This window comes from Myodes glareolus, chromosome 24 (assembly GCF_982192425.1).
Source record: "Myodes glareolus chromosome 24, mMyoGla1.1, whole genome shotgun sequence".
NCBI lineage: Eukaryota > Metazoa > Chordata > Mammalia > Rodentia > Cricetidae > Myodes > Myodes glareolus.
In genome coordinates this window covers 7,614,776-7,640,574 of record NC_142049.1, presented here as the reverse complement: position 1 = coordinate 7,640,574, position 25,799 = coordinate 7,614,776, and the positions used below count along the sequence as shown (strand labels likewise).

Here is a 25,799-nt window from a genome sequence, read left to right as displayed (position 1 = left end):
ACTACATAAATAAGAAACATGGTCATTTATCATGGTCAAGTATTAAGTATTACACATAATTATATACTTTTTACGACTGGCAGTGCAGGGATCTTGCTTACACCAGCATCACCAGAAGCACATGAATAATGCATTATTCTGTGATGTTACAATGACTACATCACTAGGGGACAGGAAATTCGGGGTCCATTATAATCCCATGGGGCCACTAAGATGTGCACAGTCTGTTAATGTCAGAAAAGTCAGCATATGGCACACAACTAATTAAAAATGAGCAAAATAATGATATGTGTATTTTGTAGAGACAGCATACAAATGTCCAACAGATATAGAAAACATTCAAGTTCCCTAATCAGAAAAATGCAATCAAGACCGCAATGAGATATCACTTCATACATGTTAGAAGGGTATATCAAAAGGACAAGGTAATAAATGCTAGTAATGGTTTAGAGAAAATTAGATCCTGGCAATATTGATGGTAATATAAATATTTAATCACCATGAATAATAATATGAAGATTCTCACCCCTCAAAATGCAGACACCATAGGACTGGGTATATCTCCAAAGGTACTAGAAGTAAATTTCTCATATACATAACTGCAGTTCTATATCTATGGTAGCTTTTCTCAGAGTGGTCAATATTTGAAAACTAACTTCTGATCCAAAGAAAGACATATTTTGGTAATGGACTATCAAGGAAGGGATTCCTACCATTTGCAACAACATGGAAGAACCCGGATGATATTAGGATAAATAAAATAAGTCAGACACAGATCAATATTACACATGTTGTTACTGCGTGAAGTCTTTAAAAAGTAATAATTGAACTCTCACAGTTAACAAACAGCAAAGCAGTAATTACTATTGGGTAAAGTGAAGTAAAATGGGATATACTGGCTAAACAGTACAGTTTTTGAGTCCTAATATACAAGTTGATGGCTATAGTTAGTGATATTCTGTTGTATACTTGAAATTTGCTGAAAGAGTGGATCAGAAGTGTTCTTATCACAAAATATGGATAAATAAGCATGATGATGCACACATTAGCTCGACTACTAAAATCATTTCAGAATGTATATATATATATAGGTATATGTACATACACGTATGTATACTAAACACCACATTATATGTCCTAAATGTATGTACTTTATCATTTAGATCCCAATAAATCCATAAATATCTGATGGGCTCTAGAAAATCAGGGAAAAATCACTTTTCTTCCGTGGAATAACACTGAATATATGAACCACCCTCTAGGACAGGATCCACACTCAGGAGTAGCTAGGCAGCACAAATAGACTCCTTGCTTTCAGTAGTTTATTTATTTTGCATCTTTTAGAAAATCTAGGAGGAATTAGAGAAGAGGGAAGAATAAAATAAAATATACTAAATGAAATTATCAAAAAATATAAATAAAACTAAAGATAAGAATTGGAGAAAAGAAAAACTATATTGGCCAGGAGCCATGCAGCCTAGTCTCAGATCCGCATGTGACCACCTGTCCAACAGGTGTCCTCAGAGCAAGGCACCTGTGGAAATGGACTCTTACTTGGCAAGGACCAGTAGGCCATGAGACGGACAGTGTAGAAATTTGCAAAATTTGTGTACCTTGTAGGTTCTTTTCTCTCTCATTATATTGTTGATTCTTTGGGCAGTTTTTAGTTTTCCTTTGTCAGTCCCACATGCAATAGCTGTAATTCTCCAGGGAAACCCTGTTCTTTCTCGAATATATCCCCATAACATTCAGAAGGGGCTAAGACTTCTTAAATCTCTTATCTGGAATTGCTAACTCTAACTCCTAATCCTGGGAACTTTTCTGACTCAATAGAGACAGTTAGACACATCTGAGAAAACAGCACCTGGAACATTAACCATGTCTCGTGGTTCTGGAAAGGGGAGCAAGGCCTGCACACACAGAACAGGGAAAGTTCTCAGGAGTTCACATATTGCCAACTGCTGAGAGTAAGTTCCCTGGACACCGAGCATAGCATCATAGGTAGGATCTGGTATGTTGCAAGAGGGAAAAGTACAAAGTAAAATATGGGATGGATAGATCCATCTTGACCATACACATAAGCTTATGTTGCTGAAAGAAATACAGTATGGTACCTTATCAAAGCCTGCCTTCTACAGAGAGATTGAGACATGGGACCCTCTCGTAGGAAAGGTAACTGGATAAAAGCATATCTTGCAAACATGTTGTCCTTAAAGCATTGCGCCTATGTCTATTACTTTTTAACTCTGTAACTACAAGTAGCTGCCAGCTGACATAAGTACTACAAGAGCAGGATGTGGCCAATTTGAGATTAGTCAAGCCTTCAAAACTTCTGAACTCTCTCTAGATTAAGGCTATGCAGGGTGTGGGAAGACATATTTGGGGAAACATAAAGAGGAACAGTGGGAGCTTTCATAATGATCACAATGTACTTCTTAAATTGTGGTGTATTTCTTAAAGTCAAAGACAGAAGTCAATGATAAAGCTGTTCATGTAACCCTGGTAAGAAAAATTCTATTTAAGTATAAATAAAGATAGCCTGAGCCATTTGAGGCAATCCGCTTGTTGATCAGAAGTCTTCCTTGTACCAACGCCCCTTGCCCGCCTGAGGACTTGAACCTAAGCCAAGGCTGGACTCTGGCATATATCCTTGAGAATTAAAACTGAAGCAACTCAAAATGACTAAATTGCATCAGAAAAGATATAAGGGTGAGTGTTGAGAAAAATCAAGCTAGGAATGAATACAGGCACTGAGAGGAATGGGGAAGGAAAGGTTAACGCTGTAATACAGGAGAGTCAGATAGTTTCCATGAGAGGAAGACAGGCACCAAAGCAGGAGAATGGGGGGAGTTTGCTCTATTACAGGACCCTTCCATGGGACAGGAGCGAAGAAAGAAAGAATGGTAGGAGATAAATTCGGAGAGATTTTTTTAAGGCAGAACAAGAAAGGGGCTTTATAGAACACAGCACATATGCTAATCTTCATTGTATGTGCATGAGAGAGGAAGTTACCTAACAATAATTGACTAAGAAATCTAACTATGTCATGTAATCATGCTCTCAAAACTCTGTGAGTCAGTTAAGGGTTAGGTGTAACTTCATTTTACATATGAAAGAATAGTCTTAGGGTGATTAGGAAATTACTTCCTAGTTACCATGTAACTTAGAAAATGTACTTCAAAAATTTAAAGGGTGAGCGCCGCCGGGAGTGTCGACGAGAGAAGCTGTGCAGCCTCGTCCGTGTTACTCGAGCTGCGGGCACTGCGAGCGAGAGCCGAGTACGCGGACCTGCCATCATGTCACGCTACAGGCAGTATGGAGGAGAAACCAAGGTGTATGTTGGTAACCTGGGAACTGGTGCTGGTAAAGGCGAGTTAGAAAGGGCATTCAGTTACTATGGGCCCTTAAGAACCTTGTGGATTGCCAGAAATCCTCCAGGATTTGCCTTTGTGGAATTTGAAGATCCTAGAGATGCAGAAGATGCAGTTCGAGGATTGGATGGGAAGGTGATTTGTGGTTCTCGAGTGAGGGTTGAATTATCAACAGGCATGCCTCAGAGATCTCGTTTTGATAGGCCACTTGCAAGACGTCCCTTTGATCCTAATGATAGATGCTATGAGTGTGGTGAAAAGGGACATTATGCTTATGACTGTCATCGCTATAGCCGTCGAAGAAGAAGCAGGTCACGGTCTAGATCACATTCCCGTTCCAGGGGAAGGTGATACTCTCGCTCACGCAGCAGGAGTCGGGGAAGGAGGTCAAAATCAGCATCTCCTCGAAGATCAAGGTCTATGTCCCTTCGTAGATCCAGATCAGCTTCACTCAGAAGATCTAGGTCTGGTTCTATAAAAGGATCGATGTATTTCCAATCCCATTCAAGGTCGAGATCAAGATCCAGGTCTATTTCACGGCCAAGAAGCAGCCGATCAAAATCCAGATCTCCATCACCTAAAAGAAGTCGTTCTCCATCAGGAAGTCCACGGAGAAGTGCAAGTCCTGAAAGAATGGACTGAAGTTCTCAAGTTCACCCTTTAGGTAAAAGTTATTTTGTTTACATTATTATAAGGGATTTGTTATGTCTGTAAAATGTAACCTAGGAAGGGTCATCAACCATCTAATCAAAATGGATCTGGGTTATTGCTCTGTAAAATTCATAGCAGTTAAGTAATTGTTTTTGTTGAATGTATTAACATCTTTTGGTCTGAAGATGTGGGTTTTTATTTGGCACATTTAAATAAAATGTTTCTAACTAGAAAAAAAATTTAAAGGGAGGGAATATGATATCAGAATCTAATGAAACTTTGCCTACCCATGAATACTACTACCTAAGTAAAAACAGAAATTGTTTTTGTTAAACAATAGCATCCAAATTTACAATAAAAACATATCACCTTATAGCATTCTGCCTACATCCTGAGTAGAATTAATTTACTAACTTGAATATATTTCCCTGAATAAAGAAGCTAGAATGATTAAATATCTAGAAAATGTATCAAATGAGAAATAACTGAAAGAACTAATGCTAACTGAGGAAAAGATGGGCAAGAAACTTGACAGTTTATATCTAAATAGCTATCATGGGGAGGAAGGGCTTATTGCATTACCTCTTCCCCAGATGACAGAATATCAGAGACCCCATCTCCTTACAGTGAGGTGTCTGTCACAAGATGCATGTCGTACACTAGAGAGCAAAGCTTGGGTGTCACAGATCAGTGTCTGTCCTGAACGAAAGACATTCAGACGAACCGAGTTATCTCCACAGACTAACACCAGACACAACTGTCAGCAGTGTGCAAGTAAAGAAAACAAGAAGCTTAAAATAGAAATATGCAATGCAGTGGAGTGAGAACAGAGACCATGATGTCTGAAAGACTTCCTGCCCTGCCCACTTAGGTGCATAAATGTGGATATTTGTTTAATCTTTCTGGAATTGTTTCCTCGCTTGACTAAATGGCATTAGACTTGTAAAAGACTTGATTCAATATCTATTAAGCATTTTAGTACATGGCAAATATTGTTATTAACTAGATATTACCTTCACTAGTACACTACTGTGATATAACCCATCCTTTGCCATGACATAGCCCATCCTCTGGCATGACCTAGGCAATCCTTTTGTCTTATTTTTTTCTAGAAATCAGTAGGGCTGCCATGCTCTAAAGAATGCAGCCTTCATTGCCTTATTTGATCTGGTCTTCCCTATAAAGCTTTAAGACTGTCATCTCAGGGCTCGACACATAGCTCTGTGGTTAGGAGTGCTTACTGATCTTGCAGAGGACACATGTTCAGTTCCCAATACCCACATCAGGTGACTCACAACCATCTGTAACTCCAGATCCACGGTGTCTGACACACCTGGGTTTCTGTTGTAAGGAAGACACTAGTTAGTTCCCAGCCACTTAGACCCGAAATAACCACACAGAAACTGTATTAATTAAATCACTGTTCGGCCCATTAGCTCTAGCTTTTTATTGGCTAACTCTTACATATTACTTTAACCCATTTCTATTAACCTGTGTATCGCCTTGTGGCTGTGGCTTACCAGCTAAATTTCAGTGTCTATCACCAGCAGCTCCATGGCTTCGCTTGACTCTGCCTCCTTTCTCTCAGGATTCAGCTCAGTTTTCCCCACCTAGCTCTGTTCCCCTATAGCTCTGCTATAGGCCCAAAGCAGTTCCTTTACTTATCAGTGGCAATCACAACACACAGAGGGAATTTCCACATCAGGCTTCCTGCATGCACACGATTCATATAAACTCAAGCAAGCCTACATACACATAAACTTAAAAAAATAAATGTATGTTCTGAAAGACTCACTTCTCATAACACAGGAAGCTACAGAATTTTTTCTTAAAAGTATTTATGCAATATATTTTGATCATGTTTTTTCACACTTCAACTCCTTTTAGATCCCAGCCCCTCTGGACCCACACAACTCCATATTCTTTCAATCTCAAAAGAAAAAAAAAGAAACAAAGAAAAAAGAGAGAGGAAGGGAGGGAGGGAGGGAGGGAGGGAGGGAGGGAGGGAGGGAGGGAGAAAGGAAGGAAGGAAGAAAAAAATAAAATCAATAAGACAAAAAGGGGAAAAAAAAAGGAAACAAAAAGCCCACAAAAATGGCGTTTGTTTTGCATTAGCCAACTATTCCAGGGCCTGGGGCCTACCCAGGAATGTAGTTGATTTACACAGTAACACTCCACTGGGGGAAAAAAATTATTTTTCCTCTCCCAGAAGATAACAATTGCAAATAATTTCTTGTTTAGGGGTAGAACTTTGCATCTACTCCCCCTTCTCAGTGCTGAGATTTGTCTAACTTAAACCTGTGCAGGTCTTGAGCCTGACAAAATTCTTATAATTCTTCATAGCTACACCATTCCAGGCTTTGCTCAGAGTCCTGACTTTACCATCAACATTACCTCCTTCTTCAAAGTTGAGAGTGACTCATATTCAAAGTGTTCTTCTAAGATGTTCTTTAGAGTAAAATCTCTCCTGATGTCAAATAAGTAATGCCTCTGTAAAAATATGGATGTAGTTGAACTTAACCAATATACACAACTACTAGATGGCCATGTTGTGACCAATGGGAGTCACATAATATAATAACATAGAGTCAATACTGCCAACAGTGCCTTTGTAAACAGGCTGCCTTATTGACTTGATAGCTTTTTATTAAAACATCTCATGTGAAACAAATTACTTTTATCCATTTGTATTGATCAAAAAACTAGACAGAGATAATTTGAATGACTTTTACAAAGTCATACAACTTACAAAGTTGAAGGGTACAGTCACGCCTGATCCAAGATGCCACATTCTATCATTTTAACCCTCAGACTTTTCTTTACATAATATTGTAGTCAGTGAAGAAATTAATTATTAAATATAAAATAAGTGAAGTGACTTTGGACATATTTATTGATACTACATATCTCTTTCCAAATCTCTGGGAATGGTGAAAATGGCAATAATAATCAGTAGCAAAAATCCCTCGAAGCAAAATCTCCTATCTACAGATTATTGAGCCAAACTGCATGGGAACCAGTTATTTGAGAGACAAAAGATAGAGATGATTTAATGATTAAAATGGTCACAAAATTAACACACAGTCACGGAAAACACAAGGTGTGAATGGTGACTAATTAAAGTGAGACCCAAAGCAATTGATGAACAATGTGTTTTCGTGGTTTCCAAAACAATGAAATAAGATGTCCTAAGCAGGTCTGAAGTCACCCACACAATTTACACATTTCAGAATTCCTGAAGAATGAGCGAAACTGTGACATTACTCGCTGTGTCCCAACTTATCAATTAAACATGGTGTTCTAGTGAAAAGGAAGACAGGAATGTGGATATTGCCCTGTGTTCTCTTCTGCAAATTTCCCAGGGGTCTTAGTGATCTGATTTCCTATTAAGGAGGCTGTCAGAGAGCTAAAATAATGAAGAGAAATAGAAAGCAAAGGAGGTTTGAAGGAGACAAGGAAGAGTTCTAAAACGGCAAACAAATCTCTAAAATTTATATTATTTGTAAAGATTTCCTCTGCATTGGAAGGACTTCTAAGGCTGTTCGTGTATAACATTATTGAGACTTGAGTTTTATTTGTTTGTTGGTTTGTTGGTTTGTTTTGTCTCCTAAAGACAATAAACAGGCATCTGGCTCACCAAAATCCCGGATGAGCAGTGTCCAACAGGTTGTGCTACTCAGCGTGTGAGGAATAAATGTATAAAAATCAATTTAGTCATGAAAATTCACTAGTAATAACCGAGCTTCAAGAATGTATTTTGAGTACCTACAGTGTAATAGACACCATGCTAGGAACTAGCCATTTGGAACAATTCTTAAGTGCTTTGATATTTTAATGTATAAAAAAAAGTGGAAATGTTCCTTTATCTTCTCATGCGGTTGTCAGAATGTAACAATAGCAGCTAAGGATGAATTCAGAGTCCCTCGTCTCTGGCAATAAGTGGAAATTATAGTCTGTACATTGCGAGTTGACAGCATCATTTCTCACTGAGTTTGCAGAATGCTTGGTTCACAGGATTAAAAACCAATCTAGCTCCTTCCGGTCTTTAAAACAGCAGTCACGTTCCCTGTTATTAATACAAGGCTTGCTGCCGACAAGCAGATGTGATTGTACTAGCACATTCCACTGAGGACCAGCAGTTTATAAGTGAATTGAGATAAGTAAAACTTTTTTCTTTCTTTATTGTCTTTCCTTTTTTTTTCCCAGTAAAAAAGCATACAAGTTGAAGTCCAGCTGAGTTGCTATCTCCAACTTCTCCTGAAAAGGTTTTGGAAGAAATTCTGTTATTATCTTAGAGGGAAAAAAAGGTTATTGTTACCTAAATATGTGAATGGTGGAACCCTCATTCAGGAGGATATCAGGATGGTGCAGAAGATACTGCCACTACCCCAACCATATGCACCCCAGGCCTAAGCACCATGAAACCAGATAGAATCTTTGGGGCTTCTTCTGGAGCTGAAGAGGATTCTTCCAGTACACAGCACAGACTGGAAGTGCCAGAGACTCTACAGATACCTGTTCTCACAAAGCAATAGCTCTTAACTAATGACTGGCAGAGATTGGCATATAAATATTCTAGCTCCTCTGTCAGCAGGGAGACAGAGCTTAATGAGGGCTGTGCTTCTGCACTGATTCAAGGAGTTTCACGAGGCTTAAGTTATTGGCATTATATTGTCCCTTTATTAGGTGCCATACCTTTCTGCCTTTTGTTTCTCCCCACTGTCCTTCTGATACTTTGTGTGATCATTCTCCAAATAAACCACTTAAATGTGAATCCATGTTTTAGGACCTTTCCCAGGAAATAATAAACTAAGAATTATTAGCTTATGAAATATTCATTTCATCTCCTCACCTTTACAAACTCTACCCATCATGTTTTTATTCTACCTTATCCCACTTCGTTTCCTATAACTATAATCAATATGAATTGAGTTTGCTTTTCCAAAAAGATATAAATAATCAAAGCACAATTATTAGTGCATTTCATCAAAATAAAACTTTCAACAAAGGAAAGGTCATGAGTGTGTATGAGAAGCTGGAATGGGAGCAACTCAAAAATTAAGTACAGCTTCAGAATTAATATACCTTCAATAATTTTCTAATAGCTGGATGAATTGGCCTATTAAAGAACATAATTTAAAATACAATAATTTAATGTTCAACATTCAGGTTTCTTTAATATTTTACTGATAAAATATGTATCAATAAATTTTTTTATGTAGAAATCTTTGTTACCGTCTCATCTGGAAAGAAAATTATAAATTCCCAGGGAACCTGACTATATGTAAAAGATTTAAATTTTTTTTCAGGTTTACATTTAAGTAACCAGAATGGTTAAACTTATGTTCCTTCCCACACGCCGGAACAGATGCTCTCATTAGCAACCTCTATCTGCACTTAGGTGCCATTATTACAGTCTTTACAATAAATATTATTAAGCAAATATTCTGTGGTGACTTTTCAGAATTTTTTGGCTGAAACCATTAGTAACAACATTTTATGAATTCCATGACCATGACTTCATCTCAATTACACATGATGATGTGATTCTGGTTTTCACATTGAACTGTCTTCAGACCTCTATAAAAACTTTATTAAATCATGTTGCTTGAGTCTATCCAAATGCTGTTACTGACCATGTTACTTCTATAACTACAACATAAAATGTGGTTTTCAGTATGCCTTCAAAATATAATTGTTTGTTTAGCATTGTTTATAATGGTTGTTCAATCACTTTGAAGGCAATGTATTTTCTTTTCTAAAGGCAGACTCCCTGGATCCAAATGCTAACTGACATTTAGACCCTGTGGTCTTGAGGCATGTACTAACCAATTTTTATCTCTCTTTTCTTATCTGTGAAAAAAGAATCATGGAAATATCCACACCATGTGTTCATAGTAAAGATGAGATGATTCATTAAGAGTACTTCCTGTCTGGTACAAAAAAAAACTTAGTAAATGTTAGTCAACTATAAATATTACAGCTTACTACTATTGTATATTGAAAAACAATCCAACAGAGTGGTTTCACATTGCAAGTCATCCGGGATTGGTATCTTAGCTCTCCTATGTACAAATTGTGTGTGTGTGTGTGTGTGTGTGTGTGTGTGTGTGTGTGTTTTCTCATGTAAAAATACATCTATCATGGGATTTCTAATGAATTAATTATATGTACATATATATGGAACATAGTTAATGATAGCAATGAACGTTGCAAGCTACTATCTATTGTGGTTCTAACTTGCATTTTCTTTGAGTTAGTAGACTCTCCAAGAGTTATGTGTACTCTATTTATAGGACTACTCTTCCATGGCGGTCTAAATATAGCCTTAACTAAGACTCATTAATACATTAAACAGGATATTTAACCCATAATCATAAGTGAGAATAGGCTGTATTTTCTTTTGATTTTATCTGTGTTTAGATTTTTATGCCAACTTTCTCTAAATGAGGTTAAAGGGTTTCTTGTTACTCCAGTATTTAAGAAATGGCTACTTACCAATCACCTAATTATGCATGTTTTAAAAGGTTTTTGGCTTTAATCCTATGTCAGTTAGTTTCATTAAAAATAATTTTTTGACAACACTTTAATTTATTTCAAGGTCTATCCAAATCCTCAGCTTTAAATTAGACAAATTTAGGCAATTTATGATATATAAACAAACTTATAAGCTCATATACTTTAACTCAGCTGGAAATCTTAAATGAAACAAGGGGTTCCCTTCTTCCATAAGTACAGCTGTATTACAAAGACAAATCCTGTGCTAGCCATCAGTTCCTATACAACAAATGAGGTAACTTCCATCTTCTCCATGTTCAGAACACGCTCTTTAAAGACACACTGGCCGTTCTCTCTGCTTCACATTTGACATATGAGTAGACCCTTTGAAATTAATCTGAAGTCTACCCCACTGGTCTCTCAATTGCCAAACTATCATTATCTCTCAACAAGATTATTTCATTAACTTGATTCAATTTAGCTCCATTTATTGATTTTTTCACAAATCTATGCATATATAATATAGTTTGATCACATTCCCCCCATTATCATCTCCTATTTCCCTCTTCATCTGGCCAAACCCTTTTTTGTTCCCCAAACACCACTCCCCCTTTAATGTCGTGTGTGTGTGTGTGTGTGTGTGTGTGTGTGTGTGTGTGTGTAGCCCATTTAATTAAGGTTTTTGCATGTCTATGGGTGTGGTTATATACTTAAGCAAGGGCAACTTATTAATGGCTCCACTACTACCCCCTCTCCTCAGCAACCACAAATTGCCTATAGTTTCTCAGGGAGAGATGGAGCCTTATGAGCCCCTTCCCATCCGCGGTGGAATATAAGATGGGGACCATTTCATGCACTTCATCACCACTGTTGTGAGGTAGGGGTTGCGATGACCATGTCAAGTCCAAAGGCAGTCTTTCACAGCCCTCTTTCCCATCCTCTGGCTCTTACACTCCTCCTATACCTTTTTCCAAAATCTTTCTTGAGCCTTGGGGTAGGAAGTGATATAGATTTAAGTTTGAGCACTCAACAATGACTTATGATCAGCATCTTGGCTAGTTATGGGTCTTGGCATTAACACAGCCCAATGTAAACAAAAGCTTCTCTGAGACTTGGAGCCACACTCATCTGGGCATATAAGCATAGATATTTAAAAGGCAGTTTAATAAGATATCCCCTCAGCGAAGCAAAGTAGTGAAAACTCCTCTAGATTCTATATCTCTCAGCCATGGGCTTCTGACCAAGTCTACATTACCAGATACAAATCCAATCAGAAAGTGGTTGGTTACCCTTGTAACAGTCATATCTTTATTACAACATCACTTTGTGGCTCACAGATTTTTATAATTGGTTAAGATTATGGGCGACATTTCTCCTCTAACAATCTGTATAGCGCCTTCCAGTTCTATGAAAGATGCCCAAAAGAGAGGGACCCTCCAGCTAGATTCCAACTTCATTTTCATTAACTTTCTAAAAGTATTTCCTATTTTTACTCTTGGAGGTGAACCACCTAGTTCTCCCACAAGGTGGAGGCCTTCAAATCCTTAGCTCCCGGAGTTGCTGGATGCTGGCAGCTTATGCTATGTGCTACCCTGGACATTGTCCTCAGTTCAGGCAGTCATGTTTACAATATTTTCTCAAAGGAACCATAATCTAATGTTGGGCCAGTGTGAGATCTGACCCTTACCCTAATTTAATGACATCTAATTTCTAGAAATCCCATGAGAGGATCCTCTAGTCCTTGGTTAAGTGCATTGTAACCAAACACATTGTGTTCCACTCATGACTGTATCAGTCCTGGTTTCATTTGTTTTTAGCTTTTAGTTTTTGGAGACAGGGTCTCACTATGTAATCTTGGCTGGCCTGTACTCTCTTTGTAGACCAGGCGGGCCTTGATGAACTCATAGAGATCTGCCACCCTCTGCCTCCGGAGTGCTGGATTTAAAGGGGTGCACCAACACAGCAGGCCAATCCTGGATTAGTTCTACCAAGGTGTTGTTCCTCAGACACTTCCTAATAAACATTCTATATACACGTTTTCCAACTGTGATTTTGTTTTTCAGAGGTGCTGACCCCAGAAAGAAGGAAGGGAGGGAAGGAAGGAGGGAGGGAAGGAGAGAGGGAGGGAGGGAGGGAGGGAGGGAGGGAGGGAGGGAGGGAGGGAGGGAGGGAGGAAAAGAGGGAGGGGAGGGGAGGGAGGGACAAAGGGAGGAAAGAAGGAAGAAAGGAAGGAAAGAAGGAGGGAGGGAGGGACGGAGGGATGGAGGGATGGAGGAAGGAAGGGAGGGAGGGAGCGAGGGAGGAAGCAAATGAGGAAGGAAGAGAGGAAGGGACGAAGGAAGAAAGGAAGGGAGGGAGGGAGGGAGGGAGGGAGGGAGGGAGGGAGGGAGGGAGGGAGGGAGGAAAGAAGCAAGAGAGGAAGGAAGGAAGGGAAGGAGGGAGGGAGGGAGGGAGGGAGGGAGGGAGGGAGGGAGGAAGAAGGAAGGCACTATAAAATGGAGCTCTTGAGCTTCAGCATTCACCACTGCAAAAGAACAAGAACCATAACCAATAGGAAGCAGATGCCGATGATCCTAGGAGGAAAGGACTGAAATGGCAGGAGTGATGTCACAGGGAAGAGGTTTAGGGGAGATCACACTAGAGACAATAGATTTGAACAAAAACTTGTTGACTGTGATTCGTGCTACAGAGAAAGACATGTGAAACTAAGTCATTAATCATGAGTTTCAGGCAAATGCGTGAGTCACTGAACTCTGTAGCAGCAGGCAAATCACTCATCCATACCCAGGAGAGTCAGAGTCAGGAATTAATTATGTGAACAGTAAAATCTGGAGCTATAGTAATGAGAACAGCATAAAGTTGGCAAGAAAACGGACACATTCATCAATGGAATCAAATTGAAGACCCATACATAAACACACAAGCCTATAGACACCTAATTTTTTATAAAGAAGCCAGAAATACATATGGGAAAAAAATACAGAGCCTTCAACAAATGGTGCTGGTCAAAGCTGGATGACTGCCTGTAAAGGAATCCAAATATATCCATATATATCACCCTGCACAAAACTTAACTCCAAATGGATCAAAAATCTAACATAAGACAAGATACACCAAACCTGATAAAATAGAAAGGGGGTAATGTAACTTTTTGCTAGTATAGGCACCAAGATAAATTATTAATAAACAGGACCCGAGGAACTAAAAACCTGTATGACAAAGACATCACTGCTGGAGACCATGTCAGAGGAACAGCTGGTGGCAATTGAAGTTCCTGAGGTTGGGCCACCAGGAAGCACAGCTCCGATGGGTGAATCTCAGATAGGCAGGACCCCAGGGAATTCAGCTACTGAATGTCCCCTGCTACTGATGTGCCTTTCCATGCTTGCTGCTGCCACTTTCCTCTGGCATCTGACATGGTGTGAATGGCTATGGTCGGTCTCTAACCACATTGCCGTTAATGCCCTGTGAGTAGCTCATAGAAATATCGCCTTGTGTGGGGCACTTTTACTTGAGAATTATTATGAAGATATCTTCCTCTTAAGCTGTACTGTTTAACTAAAGCAATGATGATGTGGGATTTCTTTCTGCATGCTGTGAATATGTTTTATTACTACTGGTTAGTAAAGAATCTCCTTTGGCCTATGGCGGGGAAGGATAAAGCCAGGCAGGAAATCTGAACAGAGATGTAGAGAGAGAGTAGGCAGAGTCAGGCAGACGCCATATAACTACCGAAGGCGAAGGACTCAGGAACCTTACCAGTAGGCCACAGCCTCGTGGCAATACACAGATTAATAGAAATGGGTTAATTTAAGATGTAAGAGTTAACTAGGAATACACTAAGCTCTTGGTCAAACAGTGTTGGAATTAACATAGTTTTGTGTGATTATTCGGGTCTGGGTGGTCAGGAAACTGAAGCTCAGTCTCTAGTTACACAATGATTCTACAAAATAATAGTGTTAGTTTAAATAAAATTTTAGTGATTAAGAGTTTTTTAACAAATATAGTAAAGGATTGTGATAGAGATTAGTTTAGTGGGATGATTAATACAGGTAAAGGTAGGATATAGTGTTGCCTCCACCCCTGATAAACCAAGCAGAGGACAGAAAATAAGAACAAGGAAGAGGAACTTATGAGCTTCTCTTGAGGAGCCCTGTAGACTGTGACTTAGGTTAATGATTAAGAAAAACAGTTGAGTCCCAGAAGCCCTGATAGCTCAAGTTCTTTTAATCTTAATGTAGAGAGGTGTGTTCACAGGTTTCAGAGTGCATCATAGCTAAAACAAAGCTTTAAATAATGAGTTGAGGTTTGGTTAAGATGTTTTTGCTAATAGCTTTGAGGTAGAAAATCTTAGAAAACAATCTAAAGTTTAGAAAGGGGCACTTTTAATAGCTGAAAAGGGGATTCTTTGAGGTCAGCGAACAGAAACAATGACAGCCTGGCTATTGCTGGCTAATGTATCTTTCTTACTAGGATGGATTGCTGATCAAAAGTGATGATTAATTCCTTGAACCCATTTCTGCCCTGTTTCCTGATATAAAAATCCATTGATAGTGGGTATGTAAAAGTTAAGAGGAGTTTAATCTCTCAGAAAAGAAGTCTGTGCGTCCACCACTCCACATCTCATTTTCAGCCTCTCTGACCTGCAGAAGGCTGGACCCTCTGTACACCATCATTTGAACAAATGTCAGTCTACAGAATGAGAAAAGATTTTAACCAATTACACACCCAAAATAGAGAAATAATACACAAAATATATAAATAACTAAAAAATGAATATCAATAAAATACATAATCTAATTAAAATTGGTATGCAGATCCAAATAGCCAATTTAAAAAAGATAGAAAAAACTCAAATGGCTGAAAAACATTTAAAGAAATGCCAAACATTCTTAGTTATCAGGGAAAGAAAAATCAAAAAATACTTTGGAACTTTCTCTTTCACTTCTCAAAATGGCTAAGATCATGGTAGTGAGAATGTAGAATAAGAGCGACACGCCTCCATTGCTGGAGGGAGGCCAAACTTATACAGTGACAATGGAAATCAGTGTGGCAGTTTCTCAGGAAAATGGGAATCAATCTACCTTCAGATCCAGCTATACCACTCTTGGGCATATACCCAAAGGATGCTTCATCCCACCACAGAGACACTCATTACACAAGCAATGTTCATCGCTGCTCTATTTATAATAACCATAAATTGAAAACAACCTAGATGTTCCTCAACAAAGAATGAATAAAGAAAATATGGTACATATACACATGGACTATTACTCAGCCACTTAACAAATGAAATCATGAAATTCACCGGTAAACGGATTGAACTTGAAGAAGAAAAAAAAAACCTTCCTGAGTGAGGTATCTCAGACTCAGAAACACAAATGTGGTACATATTTGCTTATATTTGGATATTAACTATTAAGTCAATGATAACCAAGGTGTAAACCATAGAACCACAAAGGTTAGGAAAAGAGTGAGGAACTATGGGGGACAAAACTATCTCATTGGGAAAGGGAAACAAAATAGATAATTATTGATAGATAGGAGACTCGAATGGAAGGATCAAAGGGGCACAAAGAGTCAATGGAGGGAATATGGGAAGGTTAAAACATTTTTGAAAACATAGAACTCTTGCGAATTGAATCTTCTTGAGGGTGGGAGAATGCTGGAGGGGACTAGAGAGATGGGGAGAGAGAGAACATGGAAATAATGGAGGAAGAAACTGGAGAGATTAAGAGCCCATATAAACAATCAAGAGACACAAAATAAAAATATACTAACTCAACCTCTACTCAAAACACAGCACCAAATAATTTTAAAATATACTTTATAGTATCAATAAAAGCAGGCAGGGAATTTATGAACTAAGAAACATAGCACACTAATTGGAAACCAAGCAGCTGAGAAAGACACTCTTTTAGGAAGACTGAATGTAAAATGTTTCAGCTAAATTGTATACAGGAAACCTCTAATCACAATTCAAACAGTTTCCTTCCTTCTAGTGTGGCGCATGCACACATTACCTCTATAAAGTAATTATCAACCCGTATTTCTTAAAACTTTTCAGCTTTGAGAACTTTCAATGGTTGGTGTGAGAGAATTGTCTGTATTCTGTCAATCATGTATTTTAATAAGACGCTGATTGGCCAGGCAGGAAGTATAGGCGGGTCAACCAGACAGGAAATAGAGGCGGGGCAATGAGAATAGAATAAGGCTACATGGCTAACATAGATCAGAATAATGGGTTAAGATAAGTCATAAGAACTAATAAGTAGCCTGACCTAATGGGCCAATCAGCTTTATAACTTATAGAGATTGCTGTGTGATTGATTTTCTCTGGGACTTGCCGGCTGTGGGGTACCGGGTGGGACAGAAACCCCAACAAGCCAGCCCCTCATTCTACAAATGGTATATTACTGAATATCATTGAAATTGTGAATTCTGCAGTTGTGACTATAATGTAAATGCTTGTAGCAGATATTATACAACTCAGAATCCTACTGTGTCTTAGTATAGGCATAGTATTTTCTAAAGCTAAACAAAAATAGTTATAATTTTTAATACTATAGCCTAACCTGACCAAATTACCAAGAGATAACCTATAATTTCAGAGTAATATGCTTAATTATAATTACCTTTAACAAAGATGGTGGCTAGACAACACAGTGAGACCTATTATTCCTAAGAAAAGTTCTGTGTAACCCATTGTACAGATAAAGAGCAGATTTTCTCAAATGGGAAAGCATGGGTTCAAATATTGACTCTACCATATATCTTATCAGCAAAATCAGGGTGACGATATAAAATTGGTGTAAAGATTAAATTAGAGCCATCATAGAACAGAGACGTTCACGAGTAACTCTGGTTAAAACATTGACAGATCATTTATGAAAAATATTATTACTATATTACCTTATTTGTATTTTACATAAAAACAAGACATTAATCTAATAGGTTTCAGTTGGATTATTGCAACTACAAGTGATCTATCACTCGATAAACCAGCCCGTGACCTACTGCCATCAATACCAGTAACCCTTATCATGTCCCTGAGCCTCAAGGCAAAGTCATAGAAATAACTCTTTTCCTTCCAGGAGGCTACCAGCAGGGCATCAGTGCACATCAAAGGTCCCAGGGTGACTAAGAGAGACTTTCTCCTGGAAGCAGGGTTTCCCACTGCTGAAGTTGGGGAATTCTCATTACGGAAAAATGCTAACATTTATTGAGTCATTCCTATGAGCTAGGAGCTGCTGCTAAGCAAACAATCTTCATATCCAGTTGAGGAAATCTATTAATAATATCCCTTTATATAAGTAGAAGAAGGAAGCTCAGATATTCAAGGAACTTTACACATCTAAAAAATGTAGCGTCTGGTTTTGAACCTTCAAATCTGGACATCAGCATCCATAGACCACCATTCTGTAATTCCTCTCAATAAACTATTAGGATAACTGTAAGTAAATCATCAAAATAAATCTGAGAACCTTCTTCAGACTGATACTTCAATGAGTCGGCATCTCAAAGAGGATAGATTTCATCATGCATACAGCAAGAATCCAAGACTCATCTTGAAAAATAAAACAGAACTTAAGATTTCTGTCTGTTTATTTCCCTCTCATTTTCTCTTTCCTTCTTCATTCCTTTAATTTACTCATAAATTTAAGCTAACTATAGACAACTCTGTTAACTAGATTGATCATGGCCCAGTAGAAAAGTACCACTGCTGTATAAATCAATTCACACTAGCGTGGTCTTTCCTTTAGAGTTTAATGTCTCTGTCTGCTTTAATAATAAGCAACTTGAGAAGATAGAATATCACCTACATGATCACTTTAAAATCTAAAAACATTTAAAGGCACATGATTGGAAAAGCTACAAACGGATTCAGTGACATAGATGAATCTCATAAATCTAATATTTAGTGAAAGTAACCATGTGCATAGAACAATACCATATTGTGACTGAATTTAAATAAAATGGAAATGCTACCAAACTGACTGATGGCATTAGAATTCAGGGTATTGGTTACCCTGTATATGGCCCAAGGAACCTGCAATTCTTTTGCTATTATGTTGTTTTTAGCTAATCACTGGTGCTTATACAAATGTTTCATTGCCACATACCAACAAAAAAGATATAATTAAAAGGTAATAATTAATCAAAATAACTTTTGCTCTGAAATTTTTATTTAAATGTTTCTAAACATTTAAATTTCAGTCTACCATACCTGTTACAATTCAGTGCTGGGTAACAAACATAAAAATCTAAGTCTTAGTTTCACTTAATTTTTTCCTCTTTTTCTTTTCATTCTCTTTGTTCCCTCTTCTATTTTCTTTATTTCCCTTTTTTTCATTTTGTTTGTCCTGGAGCAAGCTTATGTTCTCATAGATGAGATTTTTCCTCTCTAGTGGTAATGGTACTGGACCAGACTTGCTCACGTCTGACTTATCTGAGCAAATACCACCACCAGAGAGTGGCTGTGTGAACGCATAAGACATTGTGGGACAGACAAGATGCATTCGAAAACTACTGGGGCTCTGTCAAAACCTTATGCGCTGCGTATGATAACACACACTATAATCTTAGCATTTTGAGACAGGAGACTCCAGCGCTGGAGACCAGCCAAAGATACACAGCTATTTGTGCAAAAAAATAAAAAATCAATGTGCAGAATTTTCTAATGAATAAGAAATTATATGAACATTTTCCACAAACTAAAGCTTCCCTTTTGATCATAATTCCCAAATGAAAGTGTGAGACACTCAATCCATGTGTTTTTGTTTCTTTCAATAATTTGAATGATTCTTTATAATGATATTCTTCCTCCTTATACTGGAAGTCTAGATGTCACTAATCTGATTGTTTAATTCAAATTGGACAATAATAAAGACAATGTAACTTGCATGGAGATATTTGATAATAATTTTTGAATATGTTCTTGTAAAACAGAAACCATGACTATTTGATTTAGACACCGATTAGGACGTTATAACTCGCATTTGGGAGCTTAATAAAGACTTTAATAACATTCGTGGTAAACTGGCCCTGAGATACAGTATTAGGAGATGTAGAGAAGAGGCTGATTAAATACAAGATGGCATAAGTAACTTAGAAAATTAAACCAATTAGAAGGAGTTATCTTCTAGATATTAAAACTATTTCCTATTTTTTGACCTTAGGAAATTCCTTAAGACATCTGCTATAAAAGAATGAAAAGCAATCTCTCTATGATTAAAGCATTTTCTATGGCAGTCAGAGTTACACTCACTAGTCTCTGTGTCCCAGAAGATGACAACGGAATTGTCACCAGATTCAAGATAAATTGTTCCCAATGGCAATGAACACTCAAGAAAACAAAAACACACAGAAAGCCACTTTTGCATCAATATTCTAAGTTTCTCATACTCAGTTCTTGGACAATTCATGGGGTAAGGTATCATTATAACTATCGCCGTCATTTGAGGATAATACATAAGCCACAAGCAATAACTAATGTCATATGAGTGTCAGAACTGGCAGGTAAACTGTCTGTAGTTCTTCACCTCCACCTGTCCTACACACCATGGCTGAGAAAGGGAAAGCCGCACATTCTTTCTACAGTAGCTTTATCACAGAAGCATTTATTACATCTATAAGACAGGACAGCAGTCTGTTTTCTAGGAAGAACAGGTTAGCATGATATCTTAGAAAACACATAACCCCTGGCATCAAATTACAGGCATTTATGAACTTAATCAGCAGTAACCTACCTACCTATGATGTGAGCAACTCATTTCACTTCTCAGAGACTTAGCTTTTTTTCCTTTCAAACAAACGTAACAACTGAGATGTGAATGGAAGCAGAAAATGATTTTTTAAAATCAGCGGGGGGCAGTCTTGAATTTCAAACGACTCTGGTTGTCGTTCCACCTGTTAACTAGACATGTGACATAGGGACATGCACCCATCAACCAGGAAATCTTTATATACAATTCTCTGTACATACACCAGCAGACATCAACCCTACTTCCTGAGACCTTATCCATCCATGCTTGCCCATCAGCTTCTTTGGCGATTACAATACAGACCAAAAGGAAGTGTGTTTTGCTCTTCTTCAATGATGTGCATGTGTCCATGCCTGTGTGGGGGTGTGTGCACATGTGTGCAGATACCTGTGTGGGGCAGCAGCATCAGATCCCCTTGAGCTGGTGGTATGAGCACCCTACCATGGGTTCTGGAAACAACACCCCACTCGTCTTTGAGAGCAGAGAACATTCTTAATGGCTGAGCCATCTGTCTAGCTCTGAGAGGTATTTTCTAGCATTAACATTCTGTGGTTCTGTAAGAGAGTTTGAATAACCGTACCAGGGTGGGGTCTGTTTATTTGCTAAGTGGAAGCTGTTTGTGTATATATCAATTCTTCCTCATAATGGTTCTGACAAAAACACACAGAGGAACATGAAGAGCAAACTTACAAAACTCTGTGCTCACGACCTACAGCTGGCACAGCCAGATGTTCCCAACATTCTTTTCTCAGGGCACATCTTTCCGGAATGTAGATTAATATATGACATTGAACTGAACTACTGAGAAAGACAGCAGAATCGCTGTGACTTAGAAAAACTTTGCTAAGGAAGAATTTACAGTTTCTCCTCTTTATTCTAAGATGGGCTCAGTGACGGTCTCCAAGAAATTCACAGCAAATATGAAACAAGTCGCTACTTTGTAGATGTTTTCACTCCTCTAGTGTGCTGACCTGCCAACATTACTGTGTGTTATGCGATTACCCATGGAATATGATGAGGGGGGTAAAGAACATGAACTTGGGGTCAAGTTGACAGGCGTAACAACAGATACCAGTACCAATACGTTGGAAGGTTTAACTGTTCTGATCCCCAGTATCCTCAGATGTAAAAAGAAAATGGTCATGCTTCTCTCCTAAGGCTACCAAATGAATTTATACAAAATGCTGTTACACTGTGCTTTATGTAATGGTATTCATTCCACTTACCATCACCCTTAGCTATTCAGAATAAATATGCTAGATGAAAAACTGAACTATTATTTTCCAAATACTAACTCATTTCAGTCAATGATTTCACTTCAAAACTCATGGGTAAGATCATTAGTAAACAGAAAGGAATAATATCTCCTGAGTTTCTGGAAAGACATACCAAAATTTCACACATATTGTTAAGATGTTTTGCAATCTAATATTAAAACCATGTGAAAGTGGCAGTCCAAATCACAACTTTATTCTGAATGCTTACAAGACCAAACACAAAACAGAAATCTGAATACACCAGTTTTTTGCACTCATTAGTCAAACTTTGTTACAGATATCCTGGTAGGGGAAGTATGCGTATAACTGCTAAATCCAGCTTGGATTTTGCAGCCCTTTTATTTTTGTCCTTGAATTACTTCACAGGACCGAGAAAGAGGAAGGAAAATAACACAAAAGAACATAGAAGATACTATTGTGAGGAAAACATGACAGAAGTATTCCCAGCCACAATATCTCAGCCACCACAAGAAAGTCAACAAAAAAGTAAATTGACTCACATTGAACAAGAATCTCCTTGGACTCCATGAAAATGTTTCGAAGAGGAGAGTGAATTTAGATGTCTCCACACAAAAGCCTGCCACTTGTTAGTGAAATTGCTGGCACTGTCTCTTGCTGACACCACCTCACCCGGCATACAGCCACAAGCATTCCTTCCTAACAGCTGACTTTTAATCCTGTCTTTACGTTTAGACAAAACCTTTCAAAACTAGCATGCAACATGGCAATTTCCAAAAATAAACGAATTCCTAAAATCATCTCCTGGTATGGCAATGTTTTCTCTCCCCAAATATTTGTGATCAACTAAAATATTCACTTTTGCATCCACTAATCCACTGAACAGTAAGAGCACTCAGCAGAAATCTCTTCTTTCAGCCAGAATGTGTTCTCTCCTGGAAGAGAACACAAATGTCAGGGCCATTGGTGTGCACGGGACATGAAAGATGTGTTAGGAAGCTGCAATTGCAATCACATTTACTACAGGAAGCAAACAAATATGGTATAACACACTGTCCCAGACCAAAACTGAGAGCCAAGGGATGGCAGCGATATTACAGAGATCCCGTAGATAACCCTGGTTGCTGGGTTTTTCTGCAATCATTGATAGCATATAGAAAGATGTCTCCTGTAGCTTCTTGAACAGAATACTGAACAGGCACAAAGATCCACAATTAGTAAATAGGAACTCAAGCTCTTGATATATTTTGGGGACCGATGTGGGAGGTCCTTCTGTCTATGTGTTGCTTTTATTGGTTAATGAATAAAGAAACTGTCTTGGCCTGTTGATAGGGCAGAACTTAGGTAGGCGGAGAAGATGAAACTGAATGCTGGGAGAAAGAAGAGCAAAGTTGGGGAGATGCCATGGATCTACCACCAGAGTCAGACATGCTGAAATTTGCTGGTAGGCCATGATCTTGTAGTGATGCATAGATTGGTGGAAATGGGTTAAATTAAGATGTAAGAGTTAGCCAATAAGAAGCTAGAGTTAATGGGCCAAGCAGTGTTTTACTTAATATAGTTTCTGTGTGGTTATTTTGGTTCTGGGCAACCAGGATGAACAAGCAGCCCCTCCTCCAACAGTCCTCTGTCTGACGTGGGACTAATGAAGTTCTTTTCCCATTCTGTAGGTTGCAATTTTGTCTTGTTGACTGTGTGCTTTAGAGAAGCTTCTCAGTTTCATGAGGTCCCATTTATTAATTGTTTCTCTCAGTGTCTGTGCTACTGAGATTATATTTAGGAACTGGTCTGCTATGCCAATAAGTTCAAGTATAGTTCCTACTTTCTCTTCTATGAGGTTCAGTGTGATTGGTGTTATGTTGAGATCTTTGATTCATTTGGACTTGAGTTTTGTGCATGGTAATAAATATGGATCTATTTGTATTTTTCTACATGCACTAAAAGAAATAAAAAAAGAGGGCTATCCAAATATGGTATCCCTGACAAGTTGGGAATGTCTGGCAAAAGCAAATTTAGAAGCCTTGAGTGAAATGAGTTTGATTTTGAGGGAGGGAATCTTCATCACAGTGTAGAACTCAAGAAACTTGACATCAAAATAACAAATAATCCAATAAAAAAACGAGTATAGACCTAAACAGAGAACTCTCAATAAAATAATCTCAAGAGGCTGAAAGACATCTAAGGAAATGTTCAACATTCTTAGCATCAGAGAAATGCAAATCAAAAAACTCTGAGATTCCATCTTACACCTGTAGGAATGGCTAAGATCAAAAACACTGGTGGCAGCTTATGCTGGAGAGGAAGTGGTGTAAGGGGAACTTCCCTCCATTGCTAGTGGGAATGCAAACTTGTACAGAAACTTTGGATATCAGTATGGTGATTTCTCAGAAAATTAGGAAACAGCCTACCTCAAGACACAGCAGTACCACTTTTTGGTATATGCCCAAAGAAAGCTCAATCATGCCACAAGGACATGTGCTCAACTATGTTCATAGCAGCACTATTCATAATAGCCCGAACCTGGAAACAACCTAGATGTTCCTCAACCAAGGAACAGATAAAGAAAATGTGGTCTATTTACAAAATGGAATACTGCTCAGCTGTTAAGAACAATGGCAACATGACATTTAAGCAAATGGATGGAAAAGAAAAAACATCCTGAGTGAGGCAACCTAGACCTAGAAAGACAAACATGGTATGTACTCACTCATGAGTGGATATTAGCTACAAAATAAAGGATAATAATGCTATAATTCATAGCCCCAGAGAGGCTAGATAACAAGGAGGGTTTATGGGGAGCACCCAGATCTCGCAGGGATGGGGAAATAAAAGAGGCTTCATGAGTGGATTGAGAGTTGGAGGGGAAGGGAACATGAGCAATCAGCCTAGAGGAGAGAGAGAGGGAGACTACTGAAAGAGACTACTGAAAAAGGAGGAGCATTTCGGGTCAGGGAAAAACCTGGCACAAGGGAATCTCCCAAGAATCTACAAGGAAGACCCCAGCTTAGACACCTAGAAATATAGGAGATATGTGACTGAACAGGCCATCTCCTATGGCCAAATTGGTGCCTACCCCAGTTATCATTAGAAAGGCTTCATCCAGCTACTGATGGAAACAGATGCAGATCCACAGCCAAATAAGGTAAATATCAAGGAATTCTGCAGAAGAGGTGGAGAAAGGATTGTAGGAGCCGAGCCAGACGGGTCAAGGACACCACAAGAAAGTTCTCATAGAAGCTCGCAGAGACTGAATTGATGACCAGAGAGTCTGTGTTGGACTGACCTAGACACTTGTATGTATGTGACAGCTGTGTAGCTTTGCCCTTTGTGCGACTCCTAACAGTGGGAATAAGGGTTGTCTTCAACTCTTTACAGGCTTTGCGGATCCTGCTCTTTATACTGGGTGGCATTGCCCAGCCTTAATAGATGAGGAGGTGCTTAGTCTTACTGCAACTTTGTATGCCACACAGAAATAGAAAAGGAGTGGAGGCGGGGGGGGGGGGGCTGTGAACAGAGGGAGGATGGGAGGGAAGGAACTGGGAGAAGAGGAGGGAGGGGTAACTGCTGCTGGGATGCAAAATAAATAAATAAATTTTAAAAAGACAAACAAACGTACCTCCTGGCTCCTTAAAAATGATAAAAATCAGTAGCAATTGTTTTTATTCAAAGAAAATAATTTTAATTTCATAATTTCACTAGTTTTCTCCTTTTAAATGCCATAACATGTTATATTTCTACATAAACTTGCAAAAAATTACATAAGCGGGGAACATTATTTCCTATGTAAATATGTGCAAACAAAATATAAATATTATATTTGATTTTCCACAATATATTGTCCTTCGGGTTTTTAGAAACATAAGGAAAACTGATCTTTTCAACAATTACTTATTTATTTGATACATATTTAAATGAGCCAACATGCTATGCACTGTGAGAGGTCTTAAATACACACATACACACACACACACACTCACATCTTTTCCTTATGAAAAAATTACAGTAGTTGGAGACATGGCTCAGCAACTAAAACCCTTACAAGTGTGAGGAAGTAAGTTTGATTCCCAGAACCCACGTGAACTAAAGCTGGGCATTGTGGCAAGAGGATAGGCAAAATTAGGCAGGTCTCTGCACCTCACTAGCAACCAGCCTAATGTGTTTGGCAAAGTTCCAGGCCAATGAGAGCCCTGGTTGCGAATGAATGATGGAAGGTACTTTAGAATCGCACCCAAGACTGCCCTCTGACATCATATGCATGTGCACCTGCAAAATCAACTGAA

General features: G+C 38.5%; 1 protein-coding gene and 1 pseudogene across 9 annotated transcripts in view; one reads left to right on the top strand and one right to left on the bottom strand.

Annotated features, from left to right (window-relative positions):
• The window catches only part of Dlg2 (discs large MAGUK scaffold protein 2), a 1,777,227-nt gene that overhangs the window by 1,639,591 nt on the left and 111,837 nt on the right, over positions 1-25,799 (bottom strand). The gene's annotated exons all lie outside the window — the stretch shown is intronic.
• On the top strand, positions 3,171-4,261 carry LOC148117949 (serine/arginine-rich splicing factor 7 pseudogene; annotated as a pseudogene).